This window comes from Anabrus simplex, chromosome 7, assembly GCF_040414725.1.
Source record: "Anabrus simplex isolate iqAnaSimp1 chromosome 7, ASM4041472v1, whole genome shotgun sequence".
NCBI lineage: Eukaryota > Metazoa > Arthropoda > Insecta > Orthoptera > Tettigoniidae > Anabrus > Anabrus simplex.
This window is the reverse complement of record NC_090271.1, coordinates 55,769,704-55,796,327: the sequence shown is the minus strand read 5'-3', so window position 1 is coordinate 55,796,327 and position 26,624 is coordinate 55,769,704.

Below are 26,624 nucleotides of genomic sequence, written 5' to 3'. Positions count from 1 at the left end.
CTCAAGTTGAAAAGGCCTGTGCTAATAGATGTGACCAATATCGCACACTGAGTCTTGTAACCCATGCCTCTAAAATAGTCACCAGCGTTACCTTGAAACGCATTGAAGGAAAGGTGGAGTCGGCATTTACAAAAGATCAATTTGGATTTAGGAAGGGTAGAGGGACTCGAGAAGCAATCCTAGCTTATAGAATCATTATAGAGAAACGACTACGAAAAGATCTTGATACATTCATTGGTTTCGTAGACCTGGAGGAGGCATTTGATAAGGTTGAGTGGGATAAACTATTCATTGTTCTGAAAGAACTGGTGGGTGTCAAGTACAAAGACAGGAGGACTATTTGGAAATTGTATGAAGACGACGTAGATGTTATACGATGTGGAGATTCCACAGCAGAATCCTACATTAAGCAAGGAGTTCGGCAAGGTTGTTCGCTATCACCAATTCTTTTTAATGCATACATCCAAAAAGCAAAAGTTGAAATAAATGATAATTTGCGAATGACTTGAGGTCTCATGATTCAAGGAGAAATAATTACCATGCTTCGATTTGCAGATGATATCGCAGTCCTGGCAGAAAAAGAAGTTGATCTGAATTGTACATTAGCAGAAATATAATCCACCGTCAACAAATTTAACATGAAGATCAACAAAATGAAAACCAAAGTCCTTCTTTGTAGCCGGCAGTATGAACGTCCTCGTTGTACTTTAAATGGAGAGCAGTTGACAAATGTACAGGAATTCACTTACTTTGGTAGCAAAATAACGGGATATGGAGGAAGTAGAAGAGAAATAGTCAGCCGCATTAACCAAGCCAAAATAGCGTTCAACAGAAAAGGAAAGCTCTTTACATGCCAAAACATTAGTATGAGCCTCAGAAAACGTCTTGTGAAGATATATGTGTGGAGCGTACTGATGTATGGCAGTGAAACCTGGACTATTAGCTTGGCTGATAAGAAACGTCTAGCATCTTTGAAACATGGTGGTACAGGAAAATACTGAATATTCCATGGGTGGACAAAGTCACGAAAGAAAGAACGCTGTGAAGGTTTGGAGAGAAGCCATGTTTATGGAATATGCTTACTCACCGAAGAGACAACTGGATTGGACATATCTTGAGACATGAAAGTCTTCTGCACAAAATACTGGATGGCAGTGTGGATGGAAAGAACTGTAGAGGTAGACCACGTCTAGGATATACAAAAGAATTCATTCACGACAAGGGTTGTGATAATTACTTGGACTTGAAGACATTAGCTACAGCCCGGAGTTCATGTAAAGCCGCTAGAATCCAATCTTCGGATTGAACACCACAGAATAAGAGTAATCCTCGTCCCGAGGTGGTGCCAATCTTTTCAGGTACCCAGCACCGTCCCTCCTCACACAATCTATGAGAGATGCATGTACATTTTGACGTAAATATGTGATAGCTGGGGGTCATCCAAACTTAGAGAGCCGGGCTGAGTGGCTCAGGCAGTTGAGGCGCTGTTCTTCTGACCTCAGTTTGGCAGGTGCAATTCTGGCGTAGTCTTGGAAGATTTACTGGCATGTAAAATAAATCCCGTGGGACTAAATTCCGATACCTCGGCGTCTCCGAATACCGTCAATTTAGTTAGTGGGACGCAAAGCAAAATCACATTATTTATTAAAATTAGGGATACCAAATGTGTGAGACGATGTTACCTAGCGACTGTGCAGGCTATTTCTTACTGCTGGTGGTTCCTCTGAAATTAGAGATAGGCTACCAAATGTGTGATACGATGTTACCTAGCAACCGTGCAGGCTGTTTCTTACTGGTGGTGGTTCCTCTGAAATTATAGACAGGCTACCGAATGTGTAAGACGATGTTACCTAGCAACTGAGCAGACTATTTCCTACCGCTGGAGGATGATCTGAAATTAGAGATACCAAATGTGTGAGACGATGTTACCTAGCAACTGTGCAAGCTATTTCTTACTGCCGGAGGATCAGTTCCATTTATGGAAAGCTATACCGGTATTTATGATCGTTTGGATTTCTCAAAAAAAATTTCAATTTCTGGGAATACCAGCAGTAGAAGTAGTGAATCCGAGAATGGCAGCGAATAACGCTAACAATTACAATACGGGGATGAGCATTGCCGAATGCTTTGCTCTGTTGCATGATGCCAGGGGCAGCAGGTGGGATGAAACGAGTGTATTCACGTATCGTATTGCAATTGGTATAATTATACGGAGAGTACTCTCACTGACTTACCTGAACGACATAGCAGGGCCTAGTTCAGTAATTATTTCACCAAAATATTTCTACGATTTGAGATGTAATCAGACATCCAACCGTATTCCCCTGCGTTGTAAAGAACAGAACCGTAAGACTCGACGCGTAGCAACATTTCCTTACAACTGGCAATATTGTAGCAAGCAACATTTTTTTTTTTTTTTTTTTTTTTACAATTTGCTTTACGTCGCACCGACACAGATAAGTCTCATTGCGACAATGGAAAAGGAAAGTGCTAAGTGTGGAAAGGAAGCGGCCGTGGCCTTAATGAATTAGGCTCCATTACATCTAGACTGCGGTAGTAATATCAAGGTGAAATTTAAATAACAGAGAAAGTTATACAGTCACACTGTGGGCACGTCAAATTGATTTGTTCCTATGATTCAAATAAGACCAAAAGTTATTGAAGTAGCATTCTAGAAGCTACCGCACACAAACTGCAGACCATAATGAGGGAGCTGACTCTGGTAAACGGAACACGGGCTGGGAATCGATAGAGGTGGAACAATGGTAATGATCATTGACAGGCAGAAAGGTAATCAGCCCAACGTGAGGCAGGTTGCAGGATTTGAGCTAGTCGATAAATTCATCTGCTTAGTTCTCTAACTCAGGGAGATTCTCTGTTCATATCAGGAGGAGGATGACCTTGGTTCGTTTAGCCACCAAGAAGGTCAGTCACATTTTGGAAGGACCATATATTCGAAGGCAGTGTAGCCGATGGAGTGTGTATATAAAGTGCCCGCTCCAAAGAAGCGTTTTGGCTCCAAGCCTTGTCAACAACTTTACAAATGACCGGCCAGTATTTTCAAGTACCAGATGCTTTTTACCTGTATATGCTGATGAACTTTTCCTGACCGCACACAGTACATAGCTTGAAATAGGGAAAAGTAATCTGTCAACTTACCTTTAATACCAGTAGAATTATTATAGATAAAACCACCTAAGGCCTAACCTTGAAAAGACCCAGGTATGTGACTTTCATCTGAGAAATAAGGAGGCATGTTTTAAGCTCAAAACAGCATGGTCAGATATTAAGCTACAGACCTGTGACACTACATAAATTGTCTGGGATTAACACTTGACAAAACCCTCACATTTAAGAATCACTGCATGAATTGCAAAATGAAAGTTTCCGCATGAACTACTACTACTAAACAAGTTTTAATTCCGTCCCTGAAGGGGGGGGGGCAGACCTCCTACGAGGTAACGCCACATCTCTGACCATAGAGATTTGTTACGGCCAAGGAGATATTCGGAGAAGGTGAGGGGATTGGCGGCCGTCACCTGTGCCAGGAGCTGTCTCGGCATTCTCCTTAGTTCAAGAGAGTGGAAAATCACGAAAAACCATTCTCAGGATAGCCGACGGTGAGGATCAGCCTCTCTCCGTCCAACGAATGCAGAGACGTAGAGGCACGGTATAACCATGGCCACCCATCCTCTGCTCGGTTAGTCGGTTGGAATTCAGAGCTGTCTGTCCACGGACCAGCCGTGGCCACTTGTAGACCGTAGCCTAATATGCAACCGCCAACCTTACGCATGACTACCACCTCTAAAACGTTCTAATTCCGTCCCTGAAGGGGATGGTGGGCCTCCTAGAGGGTAACGCCGGCCTCGAATATTTGGTACGGTGAAGGAGATGTTTGGAGAAGGTGAGGGAGTTAGCAGCCGTGGCCTATACTAGGAACTGTCTGGGCGGGCATTCGCTTTAGTGCTGGAGAATGGAAAACCACGGAACGTCACTCTCAGGGCAGCCGACGGTGTGGACCAGCCCCTCTCCGTCTCCCTAATACAGAGGCATAGACCCGTGACCACTGTTCCTCTGCTCAGTCGGAGTGCACAGCTGTCGGACCACGGACCATCCGTGGCTAATTGTAGGGCAAAGACTACTGTACAACCGCCGACCTCTGTATGAAGTAACCTGTTGCGTCGGATCAAAGTGGGGAAGCCCGACACACGCTATCCACTCATCAGCCGTACCTCTTTGTTACTCCGTCGCAGAATATGCTTGTCCAGTTCGGTATTCATCCTCTTATGTTGAACAGGTGGACGTGGCCCTCACTGAGACCTGTAGGTTCGTGACAGGTTACTCCAGTCGACAGGCTGTATGAACTTGCACTATGTCATCCATTCCTACACCCCTACTTTGGAAAACGAAGAGACCTGTTTCATCTCACACAACGTGTTTGCGGGTGGTTGCAAAACTTCGACTTTGACTGGTGAATTCGTTCAGTAATGGTAACCACCATATAATTAAACGAGTCATATTGTAGGGGTTCTCCATCCTGTATTTGTAGAGAAGTAGTTAGAACGAGAATGTGCTCGTCCACTGCATGGTTGTGCTCCCAGTTCAAAGACTCAAATTCTGGAAATATTTTCTGCGAAAATTAAGGAAACCAACTGGATCACTTGAGATGGCAACAGTACGTTTGTAGAAAACGAAGCTCCCTAACATCCCGGTGCAGAGGTTGTTAGCGGAACATTTAGCACCTGGATACAATTACATCTAGACTGTATGAAAATCTTTGATATGGCACTACATATATGGTGATAATAGCATGAATACGGCGAACAACAAACCATGAAATACTAGCTTCAATGTCCGATGTGTTCCATAGTGCTGTAGTGAAGACGAACTGTTTCAAGGAAGGAAAATTACACGTGACGTTGCACAACAATTGTTACGTGCTCAAGCAACCGTCAGCTTTGTCACAGCCCCTTCAGTATTACCTGAAAGGGGATGACTAAGCCAGCTCGAGGAACCTCCCAGCCTGCCTGAGGGCATGTCGCGGCCCTTCCTTTATGGTTCCCTTCGTCTAGTTTCTTCACACGATTTCTGGAAGTTACGACGGGAAAGTTCAATCTCCATCCAAACTCTGACCCTTCATCAAGGTATAAATACAAGGTCGCTGCTAGCGAGTTGTTTTTGTTGTAGTGTCGGAGAATCCAGTGAGTAGATGGGATGGCGACAACGGAACGGAAGACTGTGTACTGAGAGCACTGTGTTTTTGTTTTTCTGAGGGCAGACGATCGTCGTGAGTCAGAGAGAAGCCGCTATCGCGAGTGTAAGAGTAAATGGACTTGTATTAATGTTCGCTGTTGTGAGTATCGTCCTGCTGTTGAATACTGTTCAGCTGGTTATTTTTCACTGCATGTGACTGTATGAGTCACTGGACTGTCCTTCTGGAGTCGAACCAACGAATAGTCATCGTGTGTTGAGTGTCCCGTAGCCCAGTGTTCAGGTCCAGCGGTGTACACACAGGTGCTCTATGGGGTGACTAGACTCGGGGAAGTGAAAGTAAGGATTAAGAGCTCCAGGTATAGCAATGCGCCGGACCAATTGATGTGCCATAAGGAAGAGAGAGACTTGTAGATACACAGATATGAGTAAGTGTGGCCATTCATAGCTGATTAGAATTGTGTGTGTGCATTTATCGGATCATCCTGAAATAAAGTGGAGTTATAAAACAGACGCTGTTTTATTCGTAACAACACCTTTGGTGACTCAAAGTAATATTTGCTGTATTCAAGATGTTCTTGACACGGCAATAAATACATTAGACAATATTAGATGTTCCACCTGACCAATATTCTCATCTTCCCAGTAGCAACGTACGCCGCCGAAACATAGACTACGAAACAGGCAGGCAGAAAGAAGCTAGGGATCTTCAGAATATGGACATACCGGCGTATCCTCAGGATCTGAACACGTGCTGAACGAACTTGGTATAAAATTGAGAAACCTGAAGCTGATAAGCCAAAGACACCTCAGAAACTTCGGCAACGTGACAAGAAGGTCAAGCAGTAGGGAGATGCTAACTTTTGATTGCATGGTCAATGGTTGGAGTCCCAGAACACCATTCCCAATCAGCTTGATGGACCAGCTGCTGCCCCTTTTAGGATGATCTTTCCCTGAGGCGGTCCACACGGCAGAAGACAGGCACACTTGGAAGGATCACATCAGGAAAGTTACTTCATGAATTGTGACATCGCTCTGTCAAGGGTAAGGGATCGAAGACAGAGACTGATGAAGACTGGCTGCATAATAAGTTGGTCAAGACTTTACTCCGTGTTCTGCACGTAAGGTATCGTATTGTGACGCAATCATTAGGTACTTACAAGCCCTCGAACGCAAGCTATATATATATAGTAGATTTATTGAGACACTGTGTGTCCAACCCTTGTCCCGTTCCTGTGCGGGGTCAGGTATGAAGTGACATGAATCTTCGTAGCGAGTTTTTACGATCGGAGGCCCTTTCTGAGATTAACTTCATCTGATGACTTAATGGAATGAACTGACTGAGGTTCTATAGTAAAAAGGGAGAGGGTGAAAGCCGGTGCTGGTATTAGCCTATTCGTGTTGAATCGCACTAAGGGATCCGCTCAAGACTTAACGTCTCCATCCGACGAACGAATCATCATCAACAGTGTTATTTTACCTCACTACATATGAACACTGCGGAGGGTTTGGAAAATATTCCAGGCTATTGGCACGCAATTTAGTGATTTGTGTACCACCACCTCTCCTACAGTGTCGGCCGATGTTCTGGTGGTGAAAATTCTTCCGACCAACAGCACCCGAACGTTAACGATCATGGCCACCAGGTGAGCTATAATAATTTCGTGTAGCTATTTCTAGTCGGGTGCAGCGCTTGTAAGGCAGACCCTCCGATGAGGGTGGGCGGAAACTCCCATGTGTAGGTACCTGCGTGTTATTGTGGTGAAGGATAGTGTTATGTGTGGTGTGTAGGGATGTTGGGGACAACACAAACACCCAGCTCCTGAGCCATTGGAATTAGCCAATGAAGGTTAAAATCCCAGACCCGGCCGGGAATCGAACCCGGGACCCTCAGAACCGAAGGCTAGTACGCTGACCATTCAACTAACGAGTCGAACACCAGGTGAGCTGATTTATTGAGACACTAGGAGAACAATTTCAGAGCAAATGTCTGGCAATTCGACATCATTTAGGACTCATAATAATGATAAAAATGGATGCTAAACCTATATTGTTCTGATTATAGCCATTCTTCTTTTTTACTTTATCACATATTGTATCGGAAACTAGAACTACGGTTACACCTTTCGAGTTTCCAGGACTCCTTCATGTTGGTGAATAACGCAGGTCTTGACTCCTCAGATCACTTTGTGCCACTATTTCTCACTCTTTCCGGAAGATCATGTATCGCCTGAACTCATATCCTGGATGTAATTCTTTCTTGAACTTGTGTCTCAGTCCCCATCCCTGCATTTCCTCACGGAGTGCTACATTTTAAAGTCAGGAGAAGTATTTTTAATTATTACTCTTACTAATATTATTTAATTATATGTTTACTTATTTATGTATTTACATTATTGTTCTTGCATCTCATCAGCTACTTCTCCGGCTTTTGGAGACGACAGAATTCGTTTACGTTACTACATTAGATGCATCGGCTTGAAATTGATGAATGTGAGCACTTTCAATTACAATCGAACCGAGCTGGGATCAAAGTCACAACTGCCGTCTGCGGCATTATTATTATTATTATTATTATTATTATTATTATTATTATTATTATTATTATTATTATTATTATTATGTAACACCAACTGCTATTGACGGTTTTCATAGACGCCTAGGTGCCGGTATTTTGTCCCACATGAGTTCTTTTACGTGCCAGTAAATCTACCGACACGAGGCTGACGTATTTGAGCACCTTCACATACCTCCGGACTGAGCCAGGATTGAACCTGGCAAGTTGGGGTCAGAAGGACAGCGCCTCAACTGTCTGAGCCACCCAGACCGGGACTATTGTTATATACACTTCTCCACAGGAAATATGGGTAGCAACAGGGCACGCGATGCACCAAGTGCCTTACAATATTTAAAGTATTTACACATTATGATTGATGTACAGGTATATATAAAACTCTAGATGACGCGATCTTCATTCTTGCGAGAGGAACTATCGCACAATGTTACAGGAGGACATAATGTTGCATAAATTTGTAGATGTTCGGTGGAAGACCCAGTTCTTGCAGACTTATGAAGTGTGTGTGGAATGAGACCGTTGGCCGACAGAATCACAGGAATTACCCGTAACCAGCTTCATCTTACAGATCTGCTTCATCTCTTCTGCAAGTTCATTGCACTTGCAGATGTTTTCATGATTCTTCCTGTCGATGTTGGTGTCATTGGGGATTGTGATGTCAATAATGAAATATGTCCCAGCTTTCTTGTCTACCAGTATGATGTCTGGTCTGTTATTTTATTATTATTATTATTATTATTATTATTATCATTATTATTTAATCGTGTACCCTCCTGGGCTGCTTTTTCCCTCGTACTCAACGCGGGATCACACCTCCACCGCCTTAAGGACAATATCCTAGAGTGTGAGACATTTGGTCGTGGATACAACTGGGGAGAAGCACTAGAAACTCGCCCAGTCGGCCTCACCTGCTGTGCTGAACAGGAGCTTTGGTGGCGGATAGGAAGATCGGTATTTGCCTGGAGAAGAAGTGGGAAACCACGGAAAACGACTTCGAGGATGGATGAGGCTGGAATCGTAACCCCTCCACTCATTTTTCCTCCCGAGGCTGAGTGGACACCGTTCCGATCCTCGAAGCCCTTTTCAAATTTCGTGGTAGAGCCGGGAATCGAACGCGGGCTTCCTGGGGTGACAGCTAATCACACTAACGACTACACCACAGAGGCGGACAAAACTACTTCAACACGGTAACATTAATTTGGAACAACGTCCTTTGCTGAAATGAGTTTTAACTGCAAGGGAAACTACTTCAGGATTGCTTTCACTTACTCTTACATAGCTTAGGCTACTTTTATAGCATTGAAAGTTAAACAGAAAAGAGACTTTCAAGGATATTATGCCTCATCAGCACTATCATCACATAGAGCTGGAGTATTTCAGTTCTAAAAGTTAGAATTGAAACTATTCAAGGGAGAAGCAAGTGTTTTGTACCTTGCATTAGGATTGTGCCATACCTCAGGCAGGGCTTTTAGGTCTCGCTTATGACACTAGACTGACATGGTCACTGCATATATCTGAGTTTACACCAAAACAGAAACGAACTCTTAATATTCTTCCTGCTCTCACCCGACCCCTGTGTTCTCCTTATCCTATATCGCAGCTTGATTCGATCCAAACTGGATTACGGGAGTGTGCTTCATCATAACAGAAGCAAAATCGCTCTGCGAAAGCTGGACAGAATACAATACAGGGCAATTCAAAATGATGGATCCGATTTCATAAATTTATTCTGTGAAATCTAATAAACATTTCGTAATGTGAGACATGTGCTAAGAACGGTAAACTCTGAAAGTTTTTTTCAGTCATATCACAAGTATTCTATGTGAGTACCTCGCGTCACACAGCATACATCAAGCCGGTAGTCTATCTCCTGCCAAACCTTGTGTAGTGTGTCGCGGCCAATCTCTGCGACGGCTGCTGTGACGCGGCCACGAAGGTCGTCCAGTGTTAGTGGAAAAGGTGGTACGTAAACATGATCCTTTACGAAACCCCACAAGAAGAAATCACATGGGGTTAAGTCGGGGAAACGCGGTGACCAACGAATGAGAGTTCGATCCTCCTGAGATGCACGACCTATCCAGCGTTGTGCCAATGTCTCGTTGAGATGTCTCCGAACATTGCCATGGTAATGCGGAGGGGCACCATCCAGTTGAAGGATGAAATCTGCACTATCCTCTTCGAGCTGTGGTAGGAGCCATTGTTGCAGCATATCAAGAAAACCATTTCCTGTCACAGTAGGTTCAATGAACAAAAAGGGTCCATAAACCTTCTTATGGTCGGTGCGACGTAAAGCCCCTAGCAAAAAAAAAACCTTCTTATGGGCCGATGACCTAGATGCTAGGCCCCTTTAAACAATAAGCATAAGCATAAACCACCTCATGGGAAATGGCACAAAACACATTCACCTTGGGAGAATCGCGCTGGTGTTCCTCAACTTGATGGGGATTAGAAGTTCCCCAGATCCTTACGTTGTGTCTATTCACAGTCCCGGAAAGGTGAAAAGTCGCTTCATCACTGAAAATTACCCCTTCCGAGAACCCATCCTATTCCATTAATGCGAGAAACTCAGCACAGTAGGACGCTCGAGCAGCATAATCAGTGTCTTTTAAGGCCTGCACCAGTTGCAAGCGGTGGGGTTTTATTCGTAAATGTTTCCGCTGAATGCGCCAAACAGTTGCCTGTGGAAGTTCAAGTTGCCTCGCTGCCCGGTGGGTGGACTTCTGCGGATTCCGCACGAAACTGGCGCGAACACGTTCCACTGTCTCTTCCCCGGTCGAAGGACGGCTAGTCGACTTTCGCTTACAGATGCAGCCCGTGTCACTGAATTTTGCATACCACGCACGAATGGCTTTTCCAGTAGGTGAGTCTCTTCCATAGCTGGTGCGGAAATCCCGTTGAACACTAATCCCAGACTTGTTTACATGGTAATCAAGCACACAGAACGACTTCTGCTCTCCAGCCGCAGCCATTTTCTTTAGTCGCTTCCTGTGCGCTCGTAACGGCTGAAAATGAAACCACGTGGGATGAAATCTAAACTGAACTAAACTTTGAGAGTTTGCCTTTATTTGCACATATCTCAAAGTATGATATGGCCGGGCTGAGTGGCTCAGACGGTTAAGGCGCTGGCCTTCTAACCCCAACTTGGCAGGTTCGATCCTGGCTCAGTCCGGTGGTATTTGACGGTGCTCAAATACGACAGCCCCGTGTCGGTAGATTTACTGGCACGTTAAAGAACTCCTGCGGGACTAAATTCCGGCACCTCGGCGTCTCCGAAGACCTTAAAAAGTAGTTAGTGGGACGTAAAGCAAATAACATTATGTATGATATGTCCATTAGATTTCATAGAATAAATTTATGAATTCGTGTCCATCATTTTGAATTGCCCTGTATAGCTGTGTCAGAACCCGCATTGGAGCAATAGCTTCGACCTCATCAAATGCGTTGTTACTAGAGTGCGCCGAAACTCCTCTTGCTGTACGTCGACAGTATTTAGCAGACGCATTTGCATTAGCCAGATGTACAACAATGATCCACCAATCTGCAGCAGTCTGGCTGATTTAGAAGCCGTTATTAGAGACCACGGGCACTGAAAATAGATGAACATTATATGCCTTCTCAACAGTCTTTAGTTTCTACGCACCATACTTCCATCAACACCCCACAAGTCTTGACCTGCTTTTGAGATTCAGTACTCCTACTTATTGTTTTATATTCCAATACATCTTCTAACAACAGACTGACTTCCTCTAACCAGAGTTCAGTCTTCTTTGTAGAATTTACTCAAAGCCAGTGGCCCAGTGCTCTTCAGATCTTCACTGATGGCTCAAAAATACCTTCTCCGCCTGCAGTGGGATGTGCTTTTTACTGTCCCGCAACTTGTTTATGTGCTTTAACAAATGACTGGACTATTTTTATAGCAGAAGCTGTCAGTATTACCGAAGCTAGCATACAGTTTAAGAGTTAAATCTTCCGCAGTTCTTATAATTACTGACTCTTTCTCTCAGTGTCTTGAAGACTTTACAGTCATCTGCTACATACAAACTAACGGTTCATCAAATTCAGATCATTCAGAGATTTCGACAACTTACACGTCTCGATATTGATGTACACTTTCTTTGGATATCTAGCCGTATAGGTATCCCACACAGCGGATATGTTGACCAGCTCGCTAGAGCAGCAACGCATTTGGGCGAACGACTATATTCACCAGTGTCTATCCGAGACTTTGCGCCACGTATCAAGCAGCGTTCTCGGACGCAAATTGAATAAGAATGGTATCTTACAAAACGGCATCGGGAAAAACAATAAGCTGCAGACAAAACCATACCATCCTTACTCACCATGGTTCTCCAAACGGAATGGTTGTCGCCGATACACCCCTTCAATCCGCAAGAGTTTCAATCACGGCAGTTTTGCAAGTCATCTCTACCGCATCGGAGTCCTAAACTCACCTCACCGTACCTGTGACCTCCAGGGAATCGCTGACTTCAACCACATCTTCTTCTCGTGTCATCGTTATAACGTACAGCGAAAAAAAAACCCATTAAAACTGTACTTTTATTGAACATCCAACTACCACTCAACATACAGTGCATTTTATCGTCCCAACAATCACAGGTGTATAATGCAATCGCCATATTCTTAAAAGCCACCGATTTAAGACTGTAATCTTTGAAGTGATACATCAGAAAAAATACGTAACCATACTACAGTTGCAGGGTTTCAGTTTCTTCTGTTTTCTCTGTGTATGTCCGCATTCTGTAAGGATAAGAACGTAATACCAGTATAATATTATGGAAGATTCATGTCTATATGTATTTTCAGTGTATATTTATTGTATATATTTTGTCTTGTAATGTATTTCTAGGCGACTCTCTGGTCTGGTACCTAAAGCCAATAAATTAAAAGGATTGTGCCCCGATTTTCATAAATAACAGGGACACGACCTATACAGCTCACCTACACAACTATTCAGTGGTCTGTAAGCCACTCACTACTTGCCAAATAAGTGTCCATTCTCAAATAATTTAGCGAAACATTATTAACATTGTTTCTCCTTTTTCCTTCCAGGTGAGTTTGGACGGCATGTGACGGATGTTGAGGGAAGATTGCAGATCTCTACTCTGTGAGTTGTAATTTCCTTGGAAGCTGCATGGCAACTCAGACTGATATTTTTGTTATGTATAGTTCTTACTGTCCGTATCTGTGGTGGAGTGGTTAGTGTGATTTATTACAAGAAGCATAATCAGTTAGTATATAGGTTGGGAATGTCATATAGTCACTTATTACAAGAATTTAGCTACAATTCATTAAGCGCTCGCCCAGAATTATACTAACTGTTTCTAAACAAAATTATAAATGGCGTTGTAGAGAGTGATAATCTACTAGCCAGAATAAATTTTAACGTAAGCAAATCTAACTTGCGTAACCGGGCGTACTTTTACAATCCCTTATTAATTCATAAAAATTCGCCATTAGTAAGGATATGTAGTACGTTTAATAACTTATTCAGAAACCACGACATAGATCTCTCAATGTCCCTAACAGACTTCACAAAATGTCTAGTGTTTTTCTTTAGTGAATATACTTAAACAATCTTAACAAATAGCATTTCATAAAAAAAGAATAGAATTCATTACACTATCTCTTTGTCAATACTCCAAATGGAATTCAATTGTCTATAAACTTCCAGATATGATTTTTTCACTGTTAATCATGCACCTGACTTGTTCGCATATGTGTGTGCTGCATATTAAGTTTTATTTCTCCCCACTACGTAATCAGGAGCCAGTAATTACAGCACTATCTAATCCTTATCTGTATATAACCTATTGTTTTTGTTTAAATTTGTTTATTATATTTTTCAAAATCTCTTTTTCTGTTTTGCAATATGTAATTGTACTATATTTTGTAATGTCTGTAGTAATTGGACTGCAACTCTGTTACAGACATGTGTAATAAATAAATAAATAATCTACCACCACGGGGGACCTTGTTCGATCCCCGGTTCTGCCACGAAACCTGAAAAGTGTTATGAGGGCTGGAACGGGGTCCACTCAGCCTCGGGAGGTCAACTGAATAAACGAGGTTTCGATTCAACTCTGTCATCCTCGAACTGGATTCATGGTTCCTCATTTCTCCTCCAGGCAAATGCCGGGATGGTACCTAACTTTAGGCTACGTCTGATTCCTTCCCTCCTCCTTGTCTATCCTTTCCAATCTTCCCATCCCATAGGAGGTAAGGCAGCCTGGGCAAGATGCTGGTCTCCCCCGCCAGTTGTATCGCCGACCGAAAAGTCTCATGCTCCAGGACACTGCCCTTGTGATGGTAGAGGTGAAATCCCTCGCTGAGTTCTAGGGAAAAACGAACCCTGGAAGTTAAACGGATAGTGAAATGGAACAGTTCTTTCTTCGCTCACTCACCGAGTACAACTTGTCAAATTGATACAGAATTTACAGACTGGGTCATAGTTTTTAACGAAATTTTTTCACAACACTACTGAACCGCTGGTATCGTCACGAATCAAAGTAAAAATATTAGATTTGTTCAAATTGTCCAGCATTAAAGTCTGCTTTAGTGAAATTTTGCATGTTTTCTGTGAAAATTCATTTCTCATTCAGTTTCAACATGTTTATCTTCAGACTTTCACGCCCTGCTCTCTGCAGGTATTTAACTATGCAGTCCTGCGGTTTTTAGACGCCACCCTGTCTCACTAGGTACCGGGCGAGTTGGCCGTGCGGTTACGGCCACGCAGCTGCAAGCTTGCGTCCGGGAGATAGTGGGTTCGAACCCCACTGTCAGCAGCCCTGAATATGGTTTCCGTGGTTTCCCATTTTCACACCAGGCTGTACCTTAATTAAGGCCACGGCCGCTTCTTTCCCACTCCTAGCCCTTTGCTATGCCATCGTCGCCATAAGACCTATCTGTGTCGGTGCGACGTAAATCAAATTCTAAAAAATTGTCTCACTTGGTAACATGTAACACACGGCTTTAACTTAGTACCACTCCTATTTTCTTTTTTTCTTCTTCATGGGGCCTCTAAAAATTAGTTCCTAATTAGCGTCGACCTCTAAGATCTTTTGCTACCATGTTTTTCCTTCATTCCCACCTAGATATACCTGCTCCCTTCACAAAGCTGCAGGTTGTTCTTATTGGGTCTTCTTGGACTTTTTCTCTCCCTTCACCTGGTAGTCCTAGAGTGAAGAGTCTGATTCTACCCAGCGCCTCACATTCGAAAAGTATGTGTTCAGCTGATTCCCCTGCTTCATTGCATTTCCTAAATTGTCTCCTATTACTCCATTACTATGTAGGTGTTTTTTCAGATGGCAGTGTCCTGTCAACGGTTCTACAACCCATCTTACATTTTCTCTGCTGAGTTTCAACAGTGCTTTAGTATGCTTCTTGTTTGGTCCTTTTTTCAGTTCCTTTGCAGGCCTCCGTCCTGTAGTATTTTTCCAGTTTTCCATTTGTTTTTGTACTCATTTTCCTATGAACTGTCGGGCTTGTACATAGGAAATCCCGCATACAGTTCTGGGCCAACAAAATGTGTTTCTGCCCTTTTCCTGGCCAGTTTATGTCCTTTTCATTTCCTTGTATACCTGCATGCCCTGGTACCCATACTATTTTGACAATGTTGTACTTTGAGAGCTTCAGGAGAAGTGAGTGGCAATAACAGACAATTCTGAACCACTCCTATAAGTTACTATAAACCCTAAAACTTTGTACATACCTTCACAAGATTATCTAGTACGATCTTTTACTTGCCATTGCAATTCGCATATCACTCAATGCCACTTGAATTAGGGATCTAAAGGAGAGGGCATATAAGTCTCCGGTAAGACCCCAACTAGAGTATGATCCCACTATATGGGACCCTCACCAGGATTTCTTAATTCGAGAATAGGAAAAATCCATAGAAAAGCAGCTCATAATTTGTTCTCGGTGATTCCCGACAAAGTAGTAGCGTTACGAAAATATTGCAAAGTTTGGACTGGGAAGACTTGGGAGCCAGGAGACGAGCTACTCGACTAAGTGGTATGTTCCTAGCTGTCAGTGGAGGGATTGCGTGGGATGACATTAGTGGACGAATGAGTTTGAGTAGTGTCTTCAAAAGTAGGAGAGATCACAATATGAAGATGGAGTCGGAATTCAAGAGGAAAAATTGGGGTAAATATTCGTTTATAGGAAGGGGAGTTAGGGATTGGAATAATTTACCTAGGTGATTTTATTAAGTTTCAAAATTCTTTGCAATAATTATTAATAATAATAATGTTATTACGGTTTTCGGAGACGCCGAGGGCCATAATTTAGTTCCGTAGGAGTTCTTTTACCACTTATAAATCCACAAAGCTGACGTATTTGAACACCATAAAATACCAACGAACTGAGCCATGATCGAACCTGGCAAGTTGTAGGCAGAAGTTCAGCGACTCAACCGTCTGAGCCACACAGCCCGGCGGCAAGGAAACGAGCGTGACATTAATTCAGGTACAGCCCCAGCATTGGCCTGGTGTGAAAATGAGATACCACGGAAAAGCATACTTAGGCTTACCACGGTCGTTTTCTTCCCACCCCCCGCCCTTTCCTATTCCATCGTTGGCATAAGACCTATCTGTGTCGGTGCGATGTAAAGCTGGAAGATTAATTAATATGTGACCCGTTGTGTGGAAAGTGACCGAAGGTCGCCAATGGAAATTTTACAGCAGAACTGAACAAAAGTGCATGTGGTTTAAAACGCGCTGCCTATGGGCAGATCGGGGCAAATATTCATTTATAGCACGCGGAGTATGGGATTGGAATAAACCATCAAGGGAAGTGTTAGATATATTTCTAAGTTTTTTTGAAAATGTTTATAAAAAGCTAGAAAAACAATTGAAGTGGAATCTTCCACCTGGGTGACAGCACTAAATGCAGACGTTTGATGACTGATGATAAAAAGAGCAGAAACATTTTGTTTGGGGAAAAGAAAGAGATAAGGAGGAATCAAAAAGACATTGCGAATTTCAGGCGATTTGCTTCGGCTATGGGAAAAGAATTGGTTGTTTTTAACATCTCCACGAATGATGTCTGTCGCACTCCTCTGGGGCAATGATTAATGAATGACTGATGACATGAAGTGATATTATAAAGTGTTGGTGGAATGAAATACGATAGCGAAAACTTGAGTACCCGCTTTGTCCAGCAAAAGTATCACATGGAGTACCTGAGTATGTTCTATGACTCGTGTAGTGGATATCAGAAGAATTTCACCTACTTTCGGTTCCTCTTCAACATAGTCCACATTTAGAAACAACTGGAATCCATCGCCGTAACTTCCCAAGTAAGGGGCCATTTCTATCTTGAGAACGAAAAGAACACGGCTTTGCTTAATTCAAACCCCCAAGCAATTGTTCGTAGTTACTGGATCTCCATCATCAACACCCGTTGTCAGAAGCCCCCACAGTTCGACATTGTAACTGTTGATCACACAATGTTTAGTAGTTGGAATGAAATATTAGATGAGAGATATGCAAAAATATCGACATTTTTCATTTCGACCAATGACAGATTCAGAGAGAAAGATTGTTGAGCTTCCGGACCACTTAAAACGGAGCTCTGAAATCCGCTTCCGTAACAGCGACACGAAAGAAACATGATGTTTCTAACCATCCCGATAACCAATTAGACCTGGCAGAGGAAGTTTATGAATGTGATGTAACTTTCACCTTCACTAAATTACCCCAACATAGCACAAGCTGTACAACAATCAGTCTGCAGTGATAAGAATGGAGGGCTTTGTAAAGAAGCAGAATCCAGAAAGGAGTGAGGCAAGGCTGCAGTTAGTCCCCTCTCCTTTTCAGTGTTTTCATGGAACAGACTATAATAAGGGAAATCAAAGAGGAATTCGGAGAGGGAATCAAAGTCCAAGGAGAGGATATCAAAGCCCTGAGATTTGCCGATGATAATGTTATTTTATCTGACTCTGAAAATGATCTGGAAAAATTGCTGAATGGTATGGACAGAGTCTTGGGGAAGGAATACAAGATGAAAATAAATAAGTCCAAAACAAAAGTAATGGAGTGCGGTCGAACAAAGTCAGTTGATACAGGAAATATTAGTTTAGGAAATGAAGTCTTAAAGGACGTAGATGAGTGTTGTTACTTGGGTAGTAAAATAACTAACGATGGCAGAAGTAAGGAGGACATAAAATGCAGACTAGCACAAGCAAGGAAAAAAAGACATTTTTCACCTCGAACATTGATATCGACATTAGAAAGATGTTTTTGACGACTTTTGTATGGAGTTTGGCATTGTATGGAAGTGAAATATGGACGATAACTAGCTCAGAAAGATATAGAATAGAAGCTTTTGAAATGTGGTATTACAGAAGAATGCTGAAGGTGAGATGGTAAGATGGAATCACGACTGAAGGGATACAAAAATGAACTGGTGAGAGGAGATTGATTTGGCTTAATTTGACCAGAAGAAGAGATAGAATGATAGGACACATCTTAAGACATCCAGGACTTGAACAGCTGGTTTTTGAGGGAGGTGTAGGCGATAAGAACGGTAGGGCTAGACCAAGGTTTGAATATGACAAGCGGATTAGAGCAGATGTAAGATGTGGTAGTTATGTAGAAATGAAAAGTTTAGCACAGGATAGGGTGTTCTGGAGGGCTGCATCAAACCAGTCCATGGACGGATGACTCAAACAACAACACAATGAAATCTAATACAGTGCGTTTCTTCCCTTGGAGCTTTGCTCATATTTGCCGAGAAGTTAAAAAAAACTTACAGCATTTAATGAGATTCAGTGGTAAAGAGACAAGGGATTAGTAAAAAATCATGTATGATGAACTGTAGCCAGTGATGAACGTAACAGTTACTTAAGTAACTGGTAATTTATTAATAGGGTGCCATCCTGTGTGGTATAGTTGTTAGTCTGATTAGCTCCTACACCCGCAGGCCCGGCTTCACTTCCCGGATCTGCCACGAAATTTGAAAAGTGGTACGAGGGCTGAAACTGGGTCCACTCAGCCTCGGGAGATCAACTGAGTAGACGGGGGTTCGATTCCCTCCTCAACAGACCTCGAAGGGGTTTTCCGTGGCTTCCCACTTCTCCTCCAGGCAAACACCGCGATGGTACCTAACTTAAGGCCACGGCCGTTTCCTTCGCTCTTCCTTGTCTATCCCTTCCAATCTTCGCATCTCCCCAAAAGGTCCCTGTTCCACAATAGCAGGTGAGGTCGCCTGGGCGAGGTAATGGCCTTCCTCCTCAGTTGTATCCCTCAGATCCGAAGTCTCACGCTCCAGATTTAACAGGGTTCGGAAATTAATGACCTAAAGAAGTAAAAAATATGCCAGAAAATACGGCCTAGAAACTAGCTAAATATGACATTAAAAAATGGTAAAATATGACTTAAGCATTTTAGGGCTAGGTAGCAAGTATTTGAGTATTACCAACATTCAACGTGTCAAAAAGTGTTCAGCGATAATACAGCAGACACATTTAATCATACAAACTGACAGAGTTATTTTAAGTACGTTAAAACTTGATACATTCAATCAGTATAATAACCCTGAGTCGTAGTTCTCACTCTGTTTCCTAAAAGAATAACCAGAAATATAAGTAATAGTATGGTTTATGGTATCTGTCGGATTACGTCCCTACATCATCTCTTTCTCGCATTCTTGTCTACTAAACCTGCTACCCCTTTTGGGAAAATAAATAATATATCTACTACAGTATTTTGAAATTCTGTGTTCATTTTGTTTTGCTAGTTGTTTTACGTCGCACCGACACAGATAGGTTTTATGGCGACGATGGGACAGGAAAGGGCTAGGACTGGGAAGGAAGCGGCCGTGGCCTTAATTAAGGTACAGCCCCAGCATGGAAAACCATTTTCAGGGCTGCCGACAGTGGGGTTCGAACCTACTATCTCCCGAATACTGGATACTGGCCGCACTTAAGCGACTGCAGCTATCGAGCTCGGTAATTCTGTGTTCGACGCAAGTAGCATGTACTTACCTTGCTTAAAACGGCGCCTCAATGTGAACTAAAATTCTCAAAATTTTTACCAAATATGACCTTATATCACTAAAATAAATACGACCAAAGCAATGAAAACGGTCCAAATATGCATTTATATGCAACATAAAATTGCTTTAAACGGAGTCAGAGACCCCTTATTCAGAGTTTGACCTCAGGAATGAAGGATGACTTCTCCTTTACATCCGAACCTTATTTATTATAAATATTGCATAACGCGATTTTGTGCATGTCAGAGGATTGATAAATGTTCATTTTTTATATATCGCTCGTGTTATTTTGGTAATAAAAATGAAAATTAACAATAATACAGACACTTACAAAATTAGTTCAGTGCAATGAGCCCCTTTTATTATCCGCACACGTACGAAGTTACAATTAATTTTATTCTTACTGTATATTAAAATTCCATAATGAAGAAAATTTGCACATTTATAGTGAATGTAATTAGATTTGTGAATTTCTGGACTTCAAAATTGATACAAGGACAGGTTATACAAGGTTTGGAAATTCAAATTGCTTCTGCTAAAAAGTTAGTAAAATGTTGATGAGCTCCTTTTATCTTTGAACCATTCAAATAAGTTTTTAAATTTAATTTGCCGGAAGAACTTTACTCCATCGTAGACGTATATTGTACGAACCATCAACATTTACAGCCGTCGTCTTAAAGATCGGGCTCAGTACTTTATCCAGTTTAAGCTTGAAAAATTCCTTCCAGAGTGCCCAGTTCACTTTAGAGAGAGTTGAAATAACAGTTGATAAATGGGTAGATGTCGCTTTCCTTCTTATCCACCCATGTCGTCAACCTAATTCTATTGCCTGACTGTCTGCAACTGATCTAAACTGCCTCATATAACTCTTCCTTTATGTAGAGTGAAACAAGGTTGAAATGCAGAGTATGTGAAATCTATTCAACACGAACGCGGGATCGAACGCAGTCCTTGTATTACAGGAAATATAACTGGTCCAGTACAGTATAATAGATAGCTGATATGTTTTACCAGACACATTTAGCGATACTTATCCCTTATGTGACACTGAACAACTAAATAGGTGATACAAAATTCGAATATAATTACACTGGCGGAAAAAATATCCAAACTCCATAAAATAAGGTATGGAGAATACAGAAACTTTGGCAATATATTCGTCGAGGTAGCATATTTGTTTAAAAGTACAAGACTACAGGTTAATATCCACGCGAGAAAAGCCATCGCAAATGTGCCACGCTAATCCATTAATAACTGGTGTATTATTACCATTATGAGGAGCCGATGACCAGGATTTTGGACCCCTTTAGACAGCAAGCATTACCGATTCACTATTATGCTATAGAAGCACTCCCTTGGTCAGTAGTACTTTTTACGTCAGTTTCTATGAATGTGAGGCATTGTGGATCGGATCCACTGACTGTTGAATGCAGGTTTGCAAACGTGCATATATTATGTCGTCCAGGTATCGGATGTCAGCTTTTGGGATGGAGTTCCATGCCTGTTGCACTTGGTAGGTCAATACATGTATGTATTTCTATGTTGCGTATTCAGCCTAAGGCTGGTTTGATCCTGAGCAGCTCTGCCAACAGCTGTCATAAATAGCATAGGCGTCACTGAAGAGGCGTAGGCTACTAGGGAAATGAGGAGTGAGGTAGTTTCCCGTTGCTTTCCTCACCGAGCCAGCAGTGGCTCTTACATATCAGTCTGCCAAGCCCACTGAAATGCATGCACCAACCTACCCCATGAGCGATATTTTCACATCTTTATAACAGGGACTGGCTGCATAAGGAGTGGTATTACTAGCATCACTCATACCTCAGTCACTTTCATATTGTCAAAGCCAAGGATGAGACTGAGACAGGTCAATGAAAGTAACAAATTTGATATAGCCCATACCAGAAGACATAGTGCACTGTAAACACTATATCTCGCCAGCAAAGGCATTAGGTCAATACAGGGAAGGATAATGACGGTTGTGGATGACGCTGGAGTTGTCGTTCAATGATGTCCCATCCGTGTTCGATTCGGTACTGATCGGGGAATCGAGCAGGTGAAGGCAACATGTCGACACTCCGTAGAGCACGTTGGGTTACAACAGCGGCATTGGGGCGTGCATTATCCTCTTGGAAAACACCCCCGGGAATGCGGTTCATGAATGGTAGCACAACAGGTCCAATCACCAGACGGACGTACACATCTGCAGTCAGGGTGCGTGGGATAACCATGAGTGCGCTCCCCCTATCACAGGAAGTTGCTCCCCACACCAGAACTCCCGATGTAGGTCCAGTGTATCGACGCCGTAGGCAGGTAGAATGCAGGCACTCACCTCGCCTCCTTCTAACCAGCATAGGCCATCACTGGCACCAAGGCAGAACCGGTTTTCATCGGAATGCACAACGGACCTCCACTCCATTCTCCGATGAGCTTTTGCTTGACACCACGGAAGTCGCAGACGGCGGTGGTTTAGGGTAAGTGGAATGCACGCCGCAGGGCGTCTGGCTCGGAGCTGTCCTTCAAGTAACCGATTTCGAACAGTTCGTTGTGCCACTGTGGCGCCAACTGCTGTTCGAACTGCTGCTCGAACTGCTGCTACAGGTGCAGTCCGCTGCGCACAGCCATACGCCGAATACGGCGGTCACTACTGTCTGCACGCATGCACAGTGGAGACATTCCTGCCAAGTCGTTCTGCAATAGCGCGATAGGAAAATTCACTTTCACGTAGCCTTATTATACGACCTCGTTCAATCGCAGTGAGCTGTTGATACTGGCCTCTTCGTCGTCGTAAACGCATTCTTGATCCAGTCACAGTCACTCCGTCCAATCTCACAGGTAACTAACGCTCTCGCACAGTACAGCCCGTATTTAAACAAAGCTGATGTGCAACTTCATAGGGCCGCTAATAGCGCCACACTAATGCAATTTGCCGGAAATTTAAATCAGATGTATAAACACGCTTACAAACGTTCGTTAATCTAGCACAACCCCTTCTTGGTGTTCGGCTAGTGTAAAATAACTAAACAAACCAACAAACAAGCCTCATTATGGAACAGCCCCGAAGGGCCGTAGCCTACGAACCGACCGTTGCTAAGTCTGTATGCGAGGTGTGTTGTGGCCGGCACGACGAGTTCTCTCGGCTGCTGCTCTTGGATTTCTACACCGGCATCTCGCATAGCTCGTCTGCTGTAATCACGTCGGCTGGGTGGACCTCGAACCAGCCATCAGATCCAACTAAAAGTCCTTGACATGGCCGTGATTCGAACGCGGACCTCCGGGTAAGAAGCGGGAGCGCTAGTCCAGCACTACAGGTCCGGAAATAGAATATACAATATAAATGCATATTACGCTTCGTAAGTACCAGAGTGAAGTAATATCTATATGTAGAAATTAAAATAACAAATAATTGTAACCATAATAATGTAACTTAAATTCGGATATACACTGACTGACAGAGCAAATGCAACACCAAGAAGGAGTGGTTCGAAAGGGATGAAAGTTGGGGAAAAAACAGAGACGGCACGGACGAATAATTGATGTTTATTTCAAACCGATATGCAGGTTACACAATGCGCACGGCATCGACTCAGTAGGATGTAGGACCACCGCGAGCGGCGATGCACGCAGAAACGCGTCGAGGTACAGAGTCAATAAAAGTGCGGATGGTGTCCTGAGGGATGGTTCTTCATTCTCTGTCAACCATTTGCCACAGTTGGTCGTCCGTGCGAGGCTGGGGCAGAGTTTGCAAACGGCGTCCAATGAGATCCCACACGTGTTCGATTGGTGAGAGATCCGGAGAGTACGCTGGCCACGGAAGCATCTGTACACCTCGTAGAGCCTGTTGGGAGATGCAAGCAGTGTGTGGGCGGGCATTATCCTGCTGAAACAGAGCATTGGGCAGCCCCTGAAGGTACGGGAGTGCCACCGGCCGCAGCACATGCTGCACGTAGCGGTGGGCATTTAACGTACCTTGAATACGCACTAGAGGTGACGTGAAATCATACGCAATAGCGCCCCAAACCATGATGCCGCGTTGTCTAGCGGTAGGGCGCTCCACAGTTACTGCCGGATTTGACCTTTCTCCACGCCGACGCCACACTCGTCTGCGGTGACTATCACTGACAGAACAGAAGCGTGACTCATCGGAGAACACGACGTTCCGCCATTCCCTCATCCAAGTCGCTCTAGCCCGGCACCATGCCAGGCGTGCACGTCTATGCTGTGGAGTCAATGGTAGTCTTCTGAGCGGACGCCGGGAGTGCAGGCCTCCTTCAGCCAATCGACGGGAAATTGTTCTGGTCGATATTGGAACAGCCAGGGTGTCTTGCACATGCTGAAGAATGGCGGTTGACGTGGCGTGCGGGGCTGCCACCGCTTGGCGGCGGATGCGCCGATCCTCGCGTGCTGACGTCATTCGGGCTGCACCTGGACCCCTCGCACGTGCCACATGTCCCTGCGCCAACCATCTTCGCCACAGGCGCTGCACCGTGGACACATCCCTATGGGTATCGGCTGCGATTTGACGAAGCGACCAACCTGCCCTTCTCAGCCCGATCACCATACCCCTCGTAAAGTCGTCTGTCTGCTGGAAATGCCTCCGTTGACGGCGGCCTGGCATTCGTAGCTATACACGTGTCCTGTGGCACACGACAACACGTTCTACAATGACTGTCGGCTGAGAAATCACGGTACGAAGTGGGCCATTTGCCAACGCCGTGTCCCATTTATCGTTCGCTACGTGCGCAGCACAGCGGCGCATTTCACATCATGAGCATACCTCAGCGACGTCAGTCTACCCTGCAATTGGCATAAAGTTCTGACCACTCCTTCTTGGTGTTGCATTTGCTCAGTCAGTGTACATTCATACAGGACAATCATCAAATTCTAGTTCGTATGGCACTATTCTTTATGGCATTACTCAGTAAAGTTTTTCAATAGCTTTCCTAGCATTTTCGAGAAGCTACTAAATCTTTAAAACCAAACTTGTTGATTATATAAAAGTAAAGCCTATCTTCTTCCTGAGGCGCCTTCTCCTAGTGGAGGTTGGCGGTCCGCATAGCCAGTTCCGAACGTGATGTTGCAGCAAGAAAATCATCTGCTGAAATGCAGTTGTGCCATCTTCGGATGTCCTTCAATTGGAAATTTGTTGTCGTACACTTAGATCTTTCCAAAACTGTCGGGCTTTCTAGTCATAGCAACGTTGAAAGAATCCCCCCCCCCACCCGCCCCCGGAGATCCGAATGGGGGAATAAAAATTCTGGATAATAATTTAAAGTTAAACAGAGCCATGCCATGTGAACTTAAAGGGATATCCTTCAGGATCTTTAATGCAGTGGTTTCCCGTTGCCTTCCGCATCCTAATGCCGCTGACCAGTTGTAGGCTCTTCCGCCTTTTGGGACCATTTCCTGTCCCAAGGACAATAGAGTGCCCTAACCTCTACCCACTCATCCACCCTCAGAGAGACTGTTGGCACTTGGTAGAGGGGTTCTTTTTATACCAGATGATACTTCCTTCATTCGTTAGCCACCTGCATATAACAAAATTGTCATAAACAGTCGTTGCCCCCCCCCCCCCTCTACCGCGGGGAGGTGAATGTCAGTATTTCACAGTCATTGAAACTGAGACCATAATGGCTTTTCTCAGTTTCTCTGGATCTTCAGAGAGGATCTAGCCTGTAGAGTACTGTTTTATTATACTACATTACTGCTGTTCATATTTGGTTTCTATAAACTTTAATACTAAAATTCATTGTACAGTATATTATATTTTTGTCCTAGAATCTGGTGTTCTCAAATTTCATCTCTGTTGCCAAATGTAATTAACTCTACTGCACTGTTATGAGCCTTCACTCAGATGCCTCTTTTGAAATAAATAAATTTAATTAATTAACAGTTATTTTTATTAATTTCGTGTGGCTATTTCTAGCCGAGTGCAGCCCTTGTAAGGCAGACCCTCCGATGAGGGTGGGCGGCATCTGCCATGTGTAGGTAACTGCGTGTTATTGTGGTGGAGGATAGTGTTATGTGTGGTGTGTGAGTTGCAGGGGTGTTGGGGACAGCACAAACACCCAGCCCCCGAGCCATAGGAATTAACCAATGAAGGTTAAAATCCCCGACCCGGCCGGGAAGCGAACCCGGGACCTTCTGAACCGAAGGCCAGTACGCTGACCATTCAGCCAACGAGTCGGACATTAATTAACAGTAATAATCATAATCAAGCAACCATATGATTTCACTGATAGATGATCTCTATTCAATGTTTTCAAAGAATTCAACTTAGATTCAAAACTACAAAAATGATAAAAATACATTAACAAACACTTCATCTACAGCCAGATTCTGGGAAGAATTCTGAAAACAAATTTGCAGTAAGAACGTGAGTCAGGCAGGGAGATGAGTTGCCCTATTCACTTTTTAACCGAGCTCTGAAGAAGATGGTTAGAGTGGATAAAATCAGACACGAAAGGCATTGCATTAATAAACCAAAAATATAACATCTATGTAGATTTTTGGCTTTCGCGGATGATGTTGCCTTCATTACGAACACACCGGAGAACATTACATGTAATAGACACAAAACTTCAGTTATAACACACGTAGCAAGAAGTCTACTGTTGCAAATACTTCTAACTCATAATATTACAAGCTATCTTTGTCACCGTCAAATGATTCCACTTCTATATGCTTTTTCAACTAGAATATCTACAAACTCACAATTTACAACATTCGAATATCACTTCAAATTTTGAGATGATCCATAGTGATCCTATTCGAAACTGTTCTTCAACTTCTATTCACCAACTTCATATCCTCAACGTGTTCT